At 38.5% G+C, this 20,232-nt stretch overlaps 1 protein-coding gene across 6 annotated transcripts in view; it reads right to left on the bottom strand.

Moving 5' to 3' along the window:
• DGKG (diacylglycerol kinase gamma) overlaps positions 1-20,232 on the bottom strand; it is a 198,401-nt gene that overhangs the window by 175,920 nt on the left and 2,249 nt on the right. The window lies entirely within an intron of this gene.

Here is a 20,232-nt window from a genome sequence, read left to right as displayed (position 1 = left end):
AACAATATGCAAATTAAGGGGGGGAAAACCCACATATTCTTAAATACTTGTTTAAAAAGAAAATGAAGGGGCACCTGGGTGGCTCAGTGATTGAGCATCTGCCTTTGACTCAGGGCATGATCCTGAGGTCCTGGGATCAGGTCTCCCGCCATCCCCCATGGGGCTCCCTGGAGGGAGCTTGCTTCTCCCTCTGCCTAGGTCTCAGCCTCTCTCTCTGTGTCACTCATGAATAAATAAATAATAAAAAAATTCTTAAAAAAAAAAAAAGAAAATGAAAACATGGAAGCATTACATATCAATTTAGGAAATGTGCAATTTGGTTATAACAATGCTTAAAGGACATGCTGTATAGCCTTAAATGAATTTCTTAGGAAACAAGAAAGATGGAAAAAAAAAATGAAGTAAACCTCAACTCAAGAAGCCAGAAAAAGGAAGAAGAGAAATCTAAATAAAACTAAGGAGGCAGTACTAAAGATAAAGGCCCAAAGTGATGAGCTAGCACCCAAAACAAAACACCTGGATGGTTAGTAAATAAGAGTAAATGCTCTTTTGATTGTTTTGGGGAAAAAAAATCAGTTAAATAAACATTTCTTTGGGGTAGAGAGAGGAGGAGGAAGGAAAAGAGAGGGGAAAGGAGGCGGAGGAGGAAAACCAGCAATATTAGGAATGAAAAAGGAGGCATAGCTACAAATGCAAGAGATTTTATTAAATGATGAAAAAATAAGATAATCAACTTTATAGCGTTACATCGGAAAAATTAGATGACAACATTTTGAGAAAATATAAATTTTCAAAAGTGACTCAAGAAGTATAAAAGCCTGACTAGTCCAATAATGACAGATGAAACTGGATCGATATTCAAAACTCTACTTGCCCCACCCTCCTGGTCTAGGCAAGTTCTAAGAATCATCAAGGAACAGATAATTCTCTTATATAAGTTTTTCCAGAGCACAGAAAAAGACGTTAAGTTACAGTTTATTTTATCAGGCCAGTATAACCCGGTTACAAAAATGGAGTAAGGAGAGCACAAATAAAAATAAATTATAGACCAATCTCCTTACTAAATTAAGCAACCCCCCCCATAAACCCTCTAAATTTGGTATAGTATAAAAGGACAATACATAGAGTTTATTCTAGGAAATCAAGGATGGAACAAAATTATAAAACTTATATAATTCACTATATTAACAGAATAAAAGAGAAATTCATATGACATCTCAATAAGTTCAAAAATTTTTAATAAAATTCAAGACCCAAATATGATGAAAAAGCAAACACATTTCTAAGTGCACTAGAAGGGAAATGAAACACCCTGTATGTACCTTACAATAGCCATCTACCAAAACCCCACAGCAAACTTCACACTTAAATGGTGAAGTATTAGAAGCACTGCCATTAAAATCTAGGACAAGATAAGGAAGCATATTATGATGTCTACTATTCACCATACTACCAGAGCTCCTAACCAATGCAATTAAATAAGAAGCAATAAGAGGTGGACATATTAGAATAGAAAAAAATGAAGCTGTCACAATTTTAAAAAAATTTTTTTAGCTGTCACAATTTTTAAATGATATGATAGTATACCTAGAAAAATTAAGAGCATGAAATAAATGACTAAGGAATTTCAACAAAGTGGCTGCATATAAAATCAATATGAAAAAATGAATTGCTTCCCTTTACACAAGCAATAGCCAATTAGGCTAGAAAAATGTACATATGTAACCTCAAAAAAGAGATACGTGAAAGGATTCACATAAAATATCATAATTAATACCTCCAAGGAACACATGGAAATTAGAAATTGTCTTCATTATCTGTAATGTGTTAATTCTTTTAAAAAGGGAGATAGGTTATTTTTATCTAATTTTTTAAATATAAAGGAGATTCTTCTTTTTCCCACCATTTTGGTCGGCTTCTTTCTCTTTTTTGTGGCACAAACCAAATCAATCTTCTCAAAGTTTACCTGCATTGGTTAGAGATAGAAGAATACTGACTTGAAGGTAGAAGTACTTGAAGGTATTCATAGTACATAGGGATGTGTATGTGTGGGCATTTATAGTATGAACAAGGTACACCACATTTTTTTTGTACTTTACTAGTATTCTATGCATATGTGTGAATTTCAGTGTTTGTAAACTATGCATAAATGTATACTACCCCTGAAGTTCTCCTATACCAGAACTGTTATTCTGTATATCATAGTGATTGCTTTGCAACTTGAAATCCTATTCTATTTATCTTCTCTATAACCTTTAGTTAAAATAATGATGTTCAAAAGGCAATTAAACTTGTACATTCATCCATCCCTTAGTAAAATACTCTGCTAGGAGCTTTGAAGGTTTCATGGATGAATAGGAACAAGAAATGATCTCGTCCTAAGCGAACTGACAGTCCAAGGGGGATGCCACAAAGTCACCATAAAAGCTTAGCTGCGTGAGTTCAAAGCTGTGGAGTTCAGAGATAGAAGAGCTTAGTGCACGAGGATGTTCATGTGGTTGACTGAGAAGAAAGGATGGAAGGAAAGACTCACTAAGTGTTCCCAACATCCTTACCTTGGGGAGAGGAACAGATGACATCAAAACCTCAAGACTCCTAAACCCAGTCTAATTTAGGAGTTTCTTCATACTACTGAGATTATTTTTTTTAAGTAGGCTCCACACCCAGCATGGAGCCCAACCCAAGGCTCAAATCATGACCATGAGATCAAGATCTGAGCTGAGATCAAGAATTAATGCTTAACCAACTGAGCCACCCAGGCACCCCTATGCTGAGATTATGTCTTATATTTTGAATTTCAATAAAAATTACAGTTAATGGATTCCTCAGTTCAAACTAATTAGGAGTATGCCCTTTCATTTCCCCCAAATCTTCCAAACTCCTATTCATTCATGGGTTTGGACAGGTTGGTAAGTGGGTGAGATTCAAACGGCCAGGGCCCTGGGGCCTCTGTGCTGTAAAGGGCTTCTCCTCCACTGCTTCTTCACACTACTGGTTTCTGATGAGGAGAACAACATACTAACAGTAATCCTATGTATGGAAATCTACATCTGTCAAAACAGAAAAGAGTATCACTCTGGAGTCCAACAAACCCAAGTTTGCATCTCACCTGTGACATTTCCTAGATCTGTGGTGTTGAGCACATCAGTTATTCTTACTTAATCTCTCTGAGCCCAAGTTTTCCCAGGTGGAAAATGGGAATAGTGGTATCACCTTACAGAGTAGGATTAAATATCATGAATGCAGATTTCCTACCATAGTGTCTGGCACATAGGGCTCAATAAAGGACAACTGCCTTTCCTTCTTTGTTGAATGCAGGTAACTGTGCCAACATTCCCTGATACCTTGATGAGGGCCCTCATATAATGGAGAAAGGCGTTTAATATGAGAGAAGGTATGAATTTAAGGATGGAAGGGAAAGACTGTTTCAGAGCCAGCAGTTTTAAAAGATGAAACAGGGTAATTTTTACCATCACCCCAGAAACAATGAATAAAGCAGAAAACTATTATACGGGAACTTTGTGGCAACTTCTGCTTGCAGTGGTTAAGAGTGGCTGGATACATGAGCTAGATTAGGACACTGGGGGGTTTGGAAAGAGAACAGAGTTAGTCCTTTGGCTGAATGTATTTAATAAATTATCATTCAATTGGCAAGGCCTCCCTGGGTGAATCACTTTCAACTAGACAAAAATAGCCGCAGAAATCAGCTCCCACTAAAGAAGAAGAAGAAAGAAAAAAAATAATTTGATTTGATTGACTGACATTGTTTTGAACAGAGCGTGAAATAACATACTGAGCTTAGTTTGGTCAGAAAGACATCCTGCTGCTGGTGAAATCACATGCATTTATTCAGTCCTCCAACCATTTCCTAGGTGTGACTTTTAAATATATAAATAGATCTACTCTCAAACTTATCTTCCTCCTACCTCCACCTCCAAAATGAAATAACACAGATTTTCCTCACTTTTTCAATGGAAATGTCATTTTCCACATTCAGTGGGCTTGAAAATCAGTATTATTTACCTTCGACCTCCTTCTTCCTCCCCCCAATCTCAATACCAAGTCAGAAACAGTCTAGCAATTGTTTTATATTATCTCTCAGCAATGTCCCTTTCTTGTGCCAGATAGTACCCCCAATTTCTCAGTCATTGGCTCCAGCTTCTGCCTCCGATCTCTAGAATTGCCTCCCTCCATTTTAGTCCTCTCTATGCATGAGGACTTTACCCTACAAAACCCACCAGTCTCACTTACTTTCTTTCTAAGGAATCAATACTTGTCTTTTATTGACTATCAGCTGGTATTCAATTCCTCTTCTAGGCTTTCAAGGCCATGATCTCCCACTAGTTTAGGGCAAGACCATGAAAAACTTGGGTATAGGGATGGTGTTGTCACCGACTCTTTCAGTTGGGATTCTGGGACAAAAAAGAAGCAAACAGTGTTCACAATAGCTATTGCTTTCTGAGCCACAATTCACCATATCCCGAAAGGGGAAATTCAGGTATAGTAATGAGAGGCTTGTACCTCTTGAGCATGGGGGGTATGTATTTCCCCAGAGGCTGATGGGGAAGAGGATCAAAGTGCTGGGAAACTGCCATGAATATTTCTGAATTTTAGTACTACCGGTAAAACAAAGACAAGAGAGCAGGTGCCTGGTGACACATCACACACACATATACAATGCATGTATATGTGGCTACAAAGAGTAATAGAAACTTTATGTATGGACTCACATGCCTATATGGCCATGTGGCTTTGGATCCAAAATTGGCTTATAATGGGGATTCGGGTCTCTGAAGATAGAGCACCTAGAATATTCGTGACTGAGCAGAAAAGGATGGGGAACATGTACTATATATCATTGTGAGGATTTTCTACAGGCCACTTTGGCCACAAGAAGGAAATGGAGGGGTGCCTTCCTAGCCACTACTGGTCTGGCACAAGGAAAGCTGGAACAGAAAAAGTACAAGGGAGTTTGTACTGGCTGAATGTGTCCAGAAGGCCTCATTTGGCTAAAAGTAGAGAATCCGACTAGTGTTTTTTTTTTCCCTTGTTGATATGGAATAAACAAACTTAATCTAATAAAGTCCTCTGGACCTTATTCTTTTTTTTTTTTTAATTAATTTTTATTGGTGTTCAATTTACCAACATACAGAAAAACACCCAGTGCTCATCCCGTCAAGTGTCCGCCTCAGTGCCCGTCACCCATTCCCCTCCAACACCCGCCCTCCTCCCCTTCCACCACCCCCAATCCGTTTCCCAGAGTTAGGAGTCTTTATGTTCTGCTCTGGACCTTATTCTAACAGATTTTCTTCACTTCTTCTTTTTTTTTTTAATATTTATTCATTCACTCATTCATTCATTCACGAGAGACATATACAGAGAGAGAGGCAGAGACATATAGCCTGAGGGAGAAGCAGGATCTCTGCAGGAGCCCTCTGTGGGACTCGATCCTGGAGCTCCAGGATTACACCCTGAGTCGAAGGCAGACGCTCAACTGCTGAGCCTCCCAGGCGTCCCTTCCTCATTTTTCAATGGAAATGTCATTCTCCATGTTCAACAGGTGTGGTAATTGGTATTATTTACCTTTGACCTTCTTCCTCCAGAAACTACCTTGCTAAGTGAAGCAGACATAAGAGACATCTTGAGAGAAAGAATTCACTCCAACTCAGAGGTCACGATCGTCAAGGAGAAATCTGGTTGTAAAAAATAGCCAAGGACTCTAGAGTTAGGCAGATACCAGAGGAAAAAGGAAAGATTCATAAAAAGGGTGGGGAGCTTCAAGACTAATGCATGTTTCATATCTAAAAAGGATATTTACAAATAAAGGCAAGGGCACACGAATACAGAGGAAGATGGCATGAGCCTATATGAATTACATCATGAAAAATAGCTCAGAATGATCTGAAAATACAAGTAGAAAACAATAACTATATTTGCTCTAAAAAGTTTGGCAAGTGGGCTGGTTAGTTTCAGAGTAAGAAAAGCAAAGAACAGTTTGGTCTATCGCTTGGAAACAAGTTTGACCAAGAGAACTTCCACTGGTTATTGAACCACTTTTATTGATATTTGAGGAATTTTGGAGAGCAGCAGCAGCAGCAACAAAAAGCCAAAGGTCTAGATATAAGCTTATCTTATTTTCATTAGCAAAAAAAATGAAAGCATATAGATTCTACTAAACAGTGTGAGCATACTAATCTTAACAAAGAATCCAAATCACATTTTAAAATGATTTTTAAAATAAAATCATATATGATGTCACTACCAACTACAGCCACAATTAACATGTTGTTGTAAATTCATTCTAGAATTTTCCATGAATAGATGCATGTATTTTTCTCTTTTTTTGGTTTTGAACTCCTTTTTATCTCTTTTTGACTTCTATGTAACAGCATATGGTGACTATCATTTGGTGTTATTAAACATTCTCTTACATATAATATTGTTTTCCATGGCTACATAGTACATTTTATACATATTTATTATATAAATGAACTGTAACTTATGACTCGTCCCCCATATTGTTGTTTATTTCTTATTACTCATTTCTAATATTCAGAGACTGTGACCTTTAGTATTTCTGCTTTGAGGAACTTCCTAAGGTTTTATTTGTAACCTAATCATTAATATTTGTAAATGTTCTCTGAACCCTGAAAAATCAAAACAAAATTCATTCTCTATAATTTGGATATTATGCATTCTCTATAATTGGATTGACTGCATAATAGTCAATCTTTATTATAATATATAATTCCTGTATTATATTATTTCTTGTTTGTTTACTTGGTATATGAAAGCCCCAGAGTGGCATTTTAAAATCTTTCACCACTACTGTGTTTTGGGTGCAACATTAGCTTTGCCTTGTTCAATGATACTTGTCTTAAGCTGCATTTTGTCTTATATCAACGTCATGACTTCTGCTTTAGTGTTTGCTGCATCAGCCTGCTATACTTGGTCTCAGTGTTTTATTTTTTTAAGGATTATTTATTTATTCATTTAGTAGAGAAAGAGAGCGTGCAAGCATGAGCTGGGGGAGGAGCAGAGGGGTAGGGAGAAGCAGACTACCCACGGAACAGGAAGCCCAATGTGAGGCTTGATCCCAGGACTCAGGAATCATAACCTGAACTGAAGGCAGACCAACAGCCTAAGCCACCCAGGCACCCCTTTTCTCTGCACTTTAATCTTTGCACATCATTTTGTTTCAAGGATGAATATGATAAACAACATATGGTTGAATTTTACTTTCTGATATAAGATGAAGACCTTTATTAAAAAACGTGTCACTTAATTCATTAATGTGAGCTGTTGCAACTGAGGTATTTGAGCTCATCAGTTTCACGGTCCTTTCAATTTTTTTTTAATGCTTCCTCGCCATCTCCTTTATTTTCTGTTTTGTTTCATATGAAATATGTTTTCTTAGACCCCTGGGTTTGGAAGATGGATTAGTGGGAAAAAAATTCTATAACTATTATTTTCTAAAATTAAATGTCAAGAACAGAATGACTTGCTCATAATTGAACCAAGGAATTCAGAACATTTTATTTTTGCTGTCCCATCCTTTCCCATATTCTCCAGACAAACACCAGTTTTTTCAGGCTTTTAAAAATGTAATCTGGGGCTTTAAATCCCAACTTGCTTTTTCATAAGTTTTTATAACAATGCATATCTTCACTTTGAATATATTTTACTTTTGCATACAATTTTTTTTTAAATTAAAACATTTTTTAAAATTTTAAGTAGGCTCCCCAACCAATGTTGGGGCTTAAACTCATGACCCTGAGATCAAGAGTCACGTGCTCTACCAACTGAGCCAGCCAGGTGCCCCCTGCATATAATTTAAAAACTGGATCCACAACAATGATTTAGACATATCTTTTTAAGTTGGCTTCATTACTAATCCTGTCTTTTATAACATTGCTTTCACCACGTACTTGATTTTCTATAAAACAAACTCTGCTCATTAGTTGCACCCAATAGATTTTAATTCTGTTGTGTTTTAGTTTCCTTGCAATCCTGCCACATCTCATTTGCATCTTTGCATAACATATTTCATTTTCATCTCTGCCTGCTCTCATTCTCTTCTGATTTGTGAAGGCCATGGTTTCCTGCCCTCTTAAGAGCATTCCAGTCTCCTAAAATATACTGTTAGGTCCAGCTGGAGAAGCTCATTTATTTTCATTCTGTATGCTATTCTCTGCTCCCTCATCTTGTGTTTTCCTTAGTTCCTATCTGTTTTAGTCTTTACTCATTCTTAGAGAAGGAAGCATTCTACAGATTTGATACTTGTCAAATAACAGGTCTTTTTTTTTTTTAAGATTTTATTTATTTATTCATGAGATACACAGAGTGAGAGAGGGAGAGACACAGGCAGAGGGAGAAGCAGGCTCCATGCAGGGAGCCCGACGTGGGACTCGATCCTGGGTCTCCAGGATCAGGCCCTGGGCTGAAGGCAGTGCTAAATTGCTGAGCCACCAGGGCTGCTCAAATAACAGGTCTTGAGTCTTGTTCTCACTGAATGCTGAATTAACAGTGGCAGGTGGATGTGCAGGAGTCCTAGGCTACATCAAGTTTCTAGATTATATTATCCTAGAGTAATTGTACTTGAATTTTATTTTCCTCTTGGTGCCAGAACAATTTCTACTTTTTGGAATGTACCACAAGACTTTACGGAATGATCAGAATTTCTCAATATTTCATAAATGTTTTAATGGATATATATGCTCTTTCATTCTTGAATGTGATATCCAGTATATATCCATTGCATCAAATTCCTTATATCCTTAAAATTCTTTACATACTCATTTGTTTTTGTCATTCAGTATATTGAAGATTGATAGAAATATGTTGTTTCCTACTGTGATTGTTTTGCCAATTTTATTTTATATATTTTAATATTTATATTATTTCAAATAAAAATATTCATGGATGGTATGCCTTCTACTGGATTATATCTGTTAGCAATAAAGCACCATTCTACTTTGTCTAATATTAATTTTGCTCTTTCTTTCTTTGGTTTGCATTTTCCTGATATATTTATACTATTTCCTGTTTTCTCTCCTTTCTGCTCCACTTTGTTTTAAACAGCCATATATTTAGAATGAGTTTTTGCCTGATCCATGTCTCTTTGTCTTTTAATAGAAACAATTAAGCCATTCACACTTAATGTGATAACATGTTTGACCTCACTTCTATCGTCTTATTTTATACTTTCTTTTTTTATGTTCCCTTGCTATTTTCCTTATTAGTTAATTTTGGCTATATCACTCCAAATCTTTCCTAATTTTGAAGTTAAACATGGCATTTCCAGTCTTATATTAATCTACTCTCTCTCCTATTTAAAAATATATTTAGTATTCAATATCTCACACAAAATGAGATCTTTAGTACTTGAAGCATTTTGTTTTCTGGAGTAATCTGAGTTTTAAGGCCCAAGTTATTATCATTTAGTTTTTTATATTTTCAATTAATAATTATTTTTGACACTCGCATTGTTTCATAACCAGATTAATAAAGTTTAAACATTAAATCTGCTCTGATTTCATTGTTCACCTATCTTTTATATCACATCATCTCCATCCCCCAATTTTTTTTTAAAGATTTTATTTATTTATTCATGAGAGACAGAGAGAGAGAGAGAGAGAGAGAAAGAGAGAGGCAGAGACACAGGCAGAGGGAGAAGCAGGCTCCATGCAGGGAACCTGACGTGGGACTCGATCCTGGGTCTCCAGGATCATGCCCTGGGCTGAAGGTGGCGCTAAACTGCTGAGCCACCCGGGCTGCCCCCCCCAATTTTAATATACATTAATTTCCCTGTTGATCAGAATATTTTGTTTTTTTTTAAATTTATTTATTTATTTATTTGATCAGAATATTTTGAATAAGTACTTTTTCCACTAAAAGATTTTGGTGGGGTCTACTTTCTGTGTACTTCTTTTGTCTGACAATATCTTTTTTTCTCCTCACGTACTACTGAATACAGTTCTGGGTCACAATCTTATTGCCTCAAAACTGTATAGCCACAACTTCCTTCTGACATTTAGTGCGACAAAATGTCTGACACATGCTTATTAAAAATACTATTTTTTTTCCTAATTGCATACCAATAGATTCTTCTAAATCTTATAAATTAGCAACTTCCACCAGAATATATCTTTAAGATTTTATTTATTCATTCATGAGAGACACACAGAAAGAGGCAGAGATATAGGCAGAGGGAGAAGCAGGCTTCCTGTGGGTAGCCTGATGCAGGACTGATCCCAGGACCCTGGGATCATGACCTGAGCCAAAGGCAGACACTTAATCATTGAGCCACCCACGTGCCCCCACAACGAATATTTTGAATTGAAATCATAACATATTTCCCTATACTTTTTATAACTCCTCTTCTAAAAAATTCTGTGTTTTAATATTTAATGTGTTGAATTATAGGTTCCACTCTTTTCTCTCATTAGTTTCTTTTTTTTTTTTAAAGATTGTTTATTTACTTAGAGAGAGAGTGCATGTGAGTGGGGGAGGGACAGAGAGAGAGAGGGAGAGAAGCAGACTCCTTGCTGAGCATGGCTCTGGTCCAGCCCATGCCCTTGAGCCAAAACCAAGAGTCAGCTGTTTAACTGAGCCACCCAGAAGCCCCTTTTGGTTTGCTTTTATGTGTTTTCTATCAGAACCATGAGAATTCTGCAGTGTTCTGCATTGTTCTAATGTTCATGCTTCCATTACACAATTTTAATTCTGCAAAATATTTTTCATTTTAAAGGAGGGAAAGTTTTTAAATCTCAGATTGGTTTCTTTTGATAGTTCCTGTTACATTCTTTTGAATCTCTGTAAATAGAACTTGGAACTTTTTTTTTAAAAAAAAGTTTTCTTCTTTTGTTTAAGAATGTCTATTTTATAGAGAAATTAATGTTCTTAGATATCTCCCTTCTTCTGAACTGTTAACTACTGTTTCCATGAGCTTTGACCATGTGTTGATTACGAGTGGCCCATCAATATGTGTGCTGCCCAATCTGTGTCTGAGGAAGCACTAACATGATTGAATTGCTGAGGTGGTATTTCCCATCACCAACATGCCTAGCACAGCTATAGTCCCCTGCCTTCCCCAACACACACAGTATTTATGTATATATGTAACACATATAATATATAAAATATATTGAGATACATATTATAATATTATACATATGCATTTTTAAGTGGTGGTAAAATACACATAATATACAATTTATGTTTGTGGTGGTAAAATGTACATGACATAAAATTTGTCATTTAACCATTTTTAAAGATACAGTTGAGTGGCATTAAGTACCTTTACACTTTTGTACAACTACCACCACCATCCATTCACAAAATGTTTTTCATCTTACAAAACTAAAACTCTGTATTATTAAATGATAAGATCTAATTCTCCCTTTCCAATCTACCTTCAGTCTCTGAGTTTGATATACTAAATACTTCCTAGGAGTATTAGGAACCATAGTATTTGTCTTTTCGTGACTGGTTTATTTAATTTAGCATAATGTCATCAAAGTTCAACCATGTTGTAGCATGTATCAGAATTTCATTCCTTTTTAAGGTTGAATAACATTCAATTGTAGGTCTATATAATATTTTATTTATCCCTTTGTTCATTGATAGATACTCGGTTACTTCTAACTTTTGGCCGTTGTGAATAATGCTGTTATAAATTTAGGTGTATGAATATCACTTTGTGTCCTTGCTTTCAATTCTTTTGGGTATATATCCAGAAGTGGAACTGATGGCTCATGTGGTATTACTATCTTTAGTTTTTTGAGGAATCACCATATTGTTTCCATAGTGGTTGTACCATTTTACATTCTTAACAATAGTGCAAGAGGTTTCCAATTTCTTACATCCTTGACAACATTTTTTTTTGACAATAGCTATCTTAATGGATATGAAGCCAGTATATCTCATTGTGGTTTTGATTTGCATTTCCCTAATGATTAGTGATGTTGGGCATCTTTTCGTGTACTTATTGGCCATTTGTACATATTCTTTGGAGAAATGTTTTTCAAATCTTTTGCCCATTTTTATTTTTATTTTTATTTTTTTTTGCCCATTTTTAAATTGGATTGTTTTTGTTATTGTTGAGTTTGGGAAGTTCTGTATATATTCTGAATATCAACCCACTTTCAGACATAGGATTTGCAAATAATTTTCTCCCGTTTTGTTTGTTTGTTTGTTTGTTTGTTTTGTAGCCCCTGACACTTTACCCTTAGAGTTCCTAGTGAAATTCTTCTGGGAGTTCCTTCCTTTTCATCTGCAGGCCAACTTTCCATTCCACTCTGGTGACTTATGGGTTAGTTGAGCTTTCCTTTGTTTCACTCACGTATACTCTTTATCATGGACTGTTGTCAAAATTTCTGACATGTGGATTACATTGGTATCCTTTTCTGGCCATCAGTACTATAATATACTCAAATATTTTTTTAAAGATTATGTTTATTTATTCATGAGAGATAGAGAGAGGGAGAGGCAGAGACACAGGCAGAGTGAGAAGCAGGCTCCATGCAGGGAGCCCAATGTGGAACTCAATCCCAGGACCCCAGGATCACACCAGGGGCCGAAGGCAGGCGCTAAACCGCTGAGCCACCCAGGGATCCCCCTATACTCAAATATTTACATATTAATCCAATCATTTCAATAAAAAATTAGAGGAGTAGGTATGAGTTAAATGTGTATTCTTCATTTCCCATTTTAAGGCAGTATTTCTTAAAGGTAGTATACACGCACCAGAATCACTTTGAGCGTTGGTGAAAAATGCTGATTCTGGGCTATCATTGCACGTCTCTGAATCAGAATCTCTAACGAGAAAGTCTCCAGGCAAAAATAAAAATTTAAGAACTGTTAGGTTGAATGCTGCCTTGTGAACACTTGGAAGAGAAAGCAATGATTCCCTGGAACTAATCAAGGTTCACTCAGAAGTCATAGCAGGTAATTCTTAAGTCTTTTTGACAGGTGTATTAGTTATGCAACTCAGAGACAGGATATTTGACAAGGCATGAGGGAGAAATAACTATTGGATGCAAAGACAGGGATGATGTGCAGACAAGATCATGACTGGAGTGCAGTGTCCACTGTAAGTTCGATGTCCACTGTACGTTCTGACATGCTAACATGGGTTTTTAGAGAAAACGTAATGCACTCATAGGAGATTTACCAGAGAAGCTAAGGAATTAGAAACCCTATAGAGGAATCGCTGAGAGAACTTCTTGTTTAACAATGGTTTGTAACTCTGTTGAACACAAGTGTCATTTGAGGATCCTTAAAAGAATTCTCAGCCCCAGGCCCTGACCCCAGACCAATTAAATTAGCATCTCCAGGAGTGGAACCCAGAATTGATAGTTCTGCGGTGCTCTCCAGGAGATTTAATGTTCAACCAGAGTTGAGAACCACTGATCTAGAAAAAAGGACCTTGATTACAAATTTATGAAGCTCAAATGTGGAAGAGGAAGATAAGTGTTTCAGGAAAAAAGAAAAATCCATGCTTGACCATTCACCTGGCAAAACTGACACGGAAGGTCTAACTAAGTCAGCGAAAGGCTACTGGCACAGCTTGCCTATCAAGCCCAGACTCTCAATGCTGTGAGAAATTTCCTTCCCTCATTAAAGAGGCATGGATATCCTTGACATGGATCTTTCAGATACCAGCAATACATATATCAAGATAAATGAAAATCAGCTCCCATGATCTCATCAGCTCTTGTGGTTTCACCTACCACTTAAGAGTGATGATTCCCTAATCTGGGTTTCCAGCCACAGAGCTCAGCTGTCAACCATATCTCCATCTGGATCTCTGACACTTCAAATGTAACATGCCCTGAACTGACTCATTATTTAACCCTACTCTTGCTCCTTGGGAACCAGTACCCTTCCAGGTACACGAGGAGGAAGCCTGGCAGCTACCGTTGGTTCATCCGCCTCCCTCACTACACTCACATTCACTTTATTACAAGTTCTTTCCTGATTCTGTCCCTCCATCTATACCACCTTATTCAGTCCTCATATTATGTAAATTCTCATGGAAGCCCATTGGGAGGCTCGTGCTTCCTGTCTTTCCCCCCCCCCAACACTCAGCTGGAAGAATTTCTCTAATGTTAAAATCTGGCCATGTCAGTTCCCACTTAAAATTTCCCAGTGGCCCTCCACTGTCTACAAGAAAAGATCCACAGGCTTTTATTTGACAGACAAGACCATCCCGCCCACGTTTCCAGGCTCATCTCCCATTACTTCTCAAATCAGTTTTTGCTCCAGCAACACTGAACTGTAGATAAGAACTGCCTCTGAGCCTTTGCTGACACTGTTTCCTCTATTACCCACACTCAGAATGTATTATCCACATTCACTTCTTCACTTCTACCCATCTTTCAAATTTCAGCTGAAGTTCGTTTACTCCAGGGAGTAAGTAATGCCTGACCTCCTTGATCTAATACCTAGGCTAGGGAGGTAACCCTCCTCCAAATCTCATCTAAAGATAATGCTACCTGATACCTGTTTCTGGCTCTGCTCCACCTAGCTCCTGGAAACCCAGTGGGTCCTATCCCCAGAAACTACTCCTATGCCTAGCACAGAGAGGATGTTCAGTATGTATTTGCTGATTTAATGTTAGTCAAATGATTGGGTGAATCTCCTCAGGAATGCATTTACCATGATTTGCATAATTTACAGATTAGGAACAGTGGAAACTTTGGGGCAAAGAGGGAATGTATCCCACTATAGGAACATATAACTACCAGCTTCCTAATGGCTGAGCAAGACAAGTTTGTGATCAGCTGAAGGCTGCTGGACATCCATGCATGAGAAAAAGGAGGGGACCAACTTCCACCAGTGGGTATCCCGGGATTGGATTCTGGGGATCATGGACATACTTGTTGATGAGACTTTGGGTTGAGAAGGGTGGGAAACTGGATTAGAACACCCGCCCCACTTTGCATGGACCTCAAGGATTCTGGAAGGAATCCTCTGGCCCTCTCAGAGACTGAAACAGCTTTGTCTAGCTCTACTTTAAATGAAAGGCAGGGGCACTGAGGCAGTTGGTAAAGTGCTGTCGGCCACTGTCCCAGAGCAGAGAAGTGGAGAAATACAGCAGGGAATGAAAGCATTTGGGCCAAACATTTCAAGCATTTCAGCATCTAAGGGTCAAAGTGGCCTTGCTGACCTCTGGCTACTTGGAACTTTCACATCAGATCAGCCACCAGGGAAGTGAAAACTTGGTTTCTGTTTGGATGAAACACTGTTTGTGCCTTAAGGGAGGAGAGAACTCTCCATGCAGATGACCCAGAAAAGTGTGGTGGGTCCAAATGGCGAGTGGGCAGGTGGGTCTGGGGAGTGTTGGTAGCTGTGTGCCACTGAATTTTACCTGTCATCCCTTTCCTTGCCATAGCAGACTCTTCTAGACCCCCGTGGCCTCTTCTATGGTGAAATCACACTACTGAAATAAGGCTGGGGATGCCAGTGCTGACTCTCCCACACTTGTGATCGGAATCAGGCGAGCTCATGAATATGAGCACGTTGTTATCTTCTAAGTGTGGTTTACATGCAAAGGACAGTTATTATTACCCTGATTTTTATTATCTAAAAAAAATCTTTTCTTACATGAACCTTTTCTGTCTGTGCCCCCGTCCCGCCTTGAAGACCTCTTAGCTCCATTTCCCACTTGGAAAATGAGAGCCGTTAAGCTCTCTTACTTTCTCCTTTCATATTTAAAAAGATTTTATTTATTTATTCATGAGAGACACACAGAAAGAGGCAGAGACATAGGCAGAGGGAGAAGCAGGCTCCCTGTGGGGAGCCCAATGCGGGACTCGATCCCAGGACCCTGGGATCACAACCAAGCCAAAGGCTCAACCACTGAGCCACCCAGACATCCCTACTTTTAAATCACAATGCCAGGAAAGAATCTTTAATTTTCACTGAGGCATCAATGACTTCAGAGGTTAATTCCAAGAGGAAAGTGGACATTTCTATATATAAAAAAAATAAAGGCCATGTTTCTTTAGAAATGAAAATGAAGTAAAGGAGTTATGCCCTGGGTAAAAGTGGTAGACCTCAGTTCCTAACCCATGCAGAACACTTCATCTTTAGATGGAGGAGTATTCCCCACTTTCTTAAAGATGTCTGGGATCAGGTACTTTCCAGGTTCTTCCCTTGATTTCATTTTCTATAATGCTAGAGACTCTTAGATCTACCTCAAACCAATCCAAGTCTTTTTGGCCTAACTGAATAATATCCTAGGGTGTTAAAAGTGGTATCATGCAACTGATATCACTGGATCACCCTCCTTAGTCTATGATTCTGAACAGATTAAGTTAGCCACTACTACCACCACCATCACCACTGCAAACCACTATCATTCCTACCACCATCACTACCACCAACATCATCACCTCCAGGGCAAAGACAGTTCTATTTTTTTTTTTAATGGGAAAAATAATATATGAACATTTCTTAACTTGAGGGACAGATGTTAATTCCAGGGAACTGGAGGATGGAATAGGATGTGGAATGAGATTTCAGGACTGAAGCTGTGAACTCTAAGAACCAACAAGGGTTAACTGAAAGTTGCTTATGTCACACTAACAAAATAACTTGACAACATTATTGGCAGGCAAATCAGGGAAATACCAGTGATAAAGAGTATCTGGACTTTATCAAAACTTTAGATAACATTCATCTGATAACCTTTTGAAAAAGATGAAGAAATATGGGCTGGGTAATAGTATAAAAAGTTGAATAAGTTTTCTGAAAGAGTACTGTTTACTTATCGAATTAACATCTATCTTTAGGGAGCAAATCGTGGCATGCCTCAGAATCCTGTAATGCTCGTCATTTTTATTGATGACTGAGTTGAAGAGGTCATGCTCATCAGATTTGGGGATGACAGGAAGCCAGCTGGAAGGGACAGTAAATACATTGGATAACAGAATCAAAGCTAGAAATATCTGGGCAAGTTGGCAAAAAAGACAAATTGAACAAGATAAAATGAGTAATAAATGCAGGGGCTCTATCTTCAGGTCTCAGGCAGCATCTGTACAAGCATGGGGGTGTGGGGCAGCTGATACACTTCAAGAGTAGATTTAAGAGAATTTTTTTGTTGTTGTTTTTTTTTTGTTTTTCTTTTTCAGTTGGTATGAAGCTCAACAGGTATGCCTGGTACAGATTCCCAATTCAGCCTTACAGAGTTTTAACAGAAATACGAAGGTAAAATGAAGGAGGTAATAATCTCTATCTGGTACTAATTAAGCCTCCCTTGAAATTTTGTGTTGTATTCTTTAAGAACAAAGACAGGGAAAACTGGAGCGAGAAGGATAATCATACTGAAGACACTGAAGCCAACAACCTATGAGGGAGGGTGGAGCAGTGGAAAGGGTCCTAGCTAGCGAGGCAGGAGCCGGGGTGTGCCATGAATCCACTGTGAGGTCCTAGCCAAGCCAGTATTTCCCTCAGAGCTGGTGACAGGCCTCCCTGAAGAGAAGCATGGGTGGTGGTGGCTGGCTGGTCTGCTCTCCTCAGTTTTGGCCCTCTGGTCCGACCACACTATGGGCAGGTTCCTTTCTCCCTTGTCACTCATCCAGAGACAAGGCCTCTTGGGCTCCCAGGAAAAATTTGCACTCTTGAAATGCCATTAACATTCGCAAATTATAACAATTATTTCCCTTGGGAAGCCTTCAAAAATACCCTTTCTTTGGCTCCCCGGGAAGTCAAGCTGATGGCAGTTCACATCTATAATAACTACATACAACATGTAGTGAGGCGGTAAAGAAAAAGGCCTAAGAGAACAGACTCTGAAGACACAGGACTCTGAGTTAAAACTCGGCCTCTCCTACTAGCTTCATGAGCACTTAATGTAGCCTTCCCGAGACTCAGTTTTCCTGTCTGTACAACAGGGTGAATGCCAGGCTCATCGTGATGTGAAGATCAAGTGAGACAATGCACGTACAAAATATAGCACAATGCAGAGCACAAAGTAGGTGCCAATCAATAGCGTACCTAATATTATTGCTCCGTGTACTTCCAGCATCCCTCACCTTTCTTTTTCCCTGCTCCCATCCTCCTCCAGGCCAGGTACTGTGCTGGTTGCAGAGAATATGGTAGATTCACATTGCCTGCCTCCGCCAAGCTCACAATCCAAACCAGCATTGTGGGTATCAACTTTCTGCCTCGATGGAAATGTTCTATGTGTGCATTTTCTAATGAGGTAGCCAGAAGCTGTGTGTGGCATTTAAGTACTACAAATGTTACTGACATGACTAGAGAATGGAATTTTAAGTTTTATTTCATTTTAATGAATTAGATGAAAATGGAAATAGTCCCATGTGGAAATAGCACAGTTCTAGATAGTTTCCTGGTACATTTCTGAGACTGCCTAGTCTGAGTAAATAAAGAGGCATGGAAAGAGAAATGCACATAAAGTACTTATGTACAGGACCTGGAAAATTCTCTTATTTGTTCCTCCACCACATTTGTCTATGGTGCATAAGTTCTATCTCAGGTACTGTGGGTACGGAGAGAACTGTACCTTCAATGAGCTCACAGTTTAGTAGGGGATATGCAGAGAAGTGATCTCACCATAGTGAGGTAAGTGTGTGCACAGGTGCTGTAGGTGAAGCAGAGCAAGGTCTCTAACCCAGATGAGCAGTCAGGAAGGGCTTTCCAGAAGGATGATTTAAGATCTGAGCAGAGTCTTGAATAAATAGATTTCACAGAAGGGACTCAATTAATACTTATTCAATTTACAACAAAGATTCTATTCCAGGACTATGAGACCCAGTGCTGGTGGCAGAGGTGGCTATGGGGCAAACATGGGCTTAGGGAAAACTCATAGCTAGGGCCAATTTGTTGCTTTTGAACATTTCCTTTTTTGTCTTTTTGAATTGTCTAATTTCATTTCTCTTCTGCAGCCACATCTTCTTCACCTGAGGGCATTTTGGGGGGGATGATGTATATAACCTTATTTTTTTTTTATCACTTTATTAGTAGTCGCTAACCATAACTGATTTGGTAGGGCATGGGGAGGCAGATGAATTCTGTTACAGATAAGGTGACGTCAACTCCCACTATGGTTTTGTTGTGGAATCCTTTTACTTGGTATAAACAAACGGCTCTGTGATACGGCCAGTACGTGAAGACGCTGTTATGGATTGGTTGGAGGCTGAATCCATCCAGCTATGACAGTGATGCACATTAACAGGACTAAGGATTGTTCTAATTACTTATACGCTGAAGTGGGATCCTCTGCACATTCGTGTATTTTACACAATGTTTGATTTGCCCAAAGCTAGTATGTGACATCTAGCCAGAGAATTCTGCAACTGAGAGTTGCTCACTATATAAAGCAGGTCCAACTTTACTTTATACTGTATGGTTTCCATAATCACGGGTGTGTGTATAAAGCTGGATGATGATATGTGTGATTCCTTCTCCCAGGAGGCCAGGAATATGCTCGGGTGGTGTGGTTTGGTCACACGAGGCCCTGGTCTATTCCAGTCTCTAGAGGTCATCTGCTTTGACTGTGAGAGAGATGCCTCTGATGGATGGAAGTGTAAACTGGTGGAGCCTTTTCAAAAATCAGCTTGTCCTATACCTCGGAGTCTTGGAACATTCATGCCCTTTGGCCCAGTGGTTCTGCTTCTGGGAATCGATCCAAAGAAAGTATTTGGAAATGTATGCAACAGGGATGTTGTACAGAGTTATTTGTAGCTGCTAAATGACTAATAGTATATTATTAATAGTTATTATTATACAGCCATGAAAATGATGTTCATGAAGGACTTCCGCTACAACACTAATTGAGGGGACGTGTGTGGGGGGCAGAGAAGCAATAGTTACAGAGGCTAGGCAACCACTCAGGACTCAGACAGCGTGGGTTTAAATCCTGGGTCTGCCACTTACCAGCTCTGTGGCATTGGCAAGTCACCTGAATTCTGTGGGGTTGATTATAATACCTGTCTCAGAGAGTTTTCTGAGGATTAAATGACACAATGAATATAAAATATTTATCATCTAAAATGTATATTTGGTAGATAATCAATGTAGGCTTCCTATAGATTATATGATTTCAAGGCATAAAAAATAGATAGAAAAGAAATATGCCACTATAGTAACAGTATGGAAACTGGGTGATGGAATCGTGGGTAGTTTGATTCTCTGTACACTTTCCAACTTCCCAAATATTTGCCATTCAACACCAATTACTTTCACACTAAAAAGGTATATGCA

This window comes from Vulpes vulpes, chromosome 3, assembly GCF_048418805.1.
Source record: "Vulpes vulpes isolate BD-2025 chromosome 3, VulVul3, whole genome shotgun sequence".
Taxonomy (NCBI): domain Eukaryota; kingdom Metazoa; phylum Chordata; class Mammalia; order Carnivora; family Canidae; genus Vulpes; species Vulpes vulpes.
This window is presented reverse-complemented; position numbering and strand designations above follow the sequence as displayed.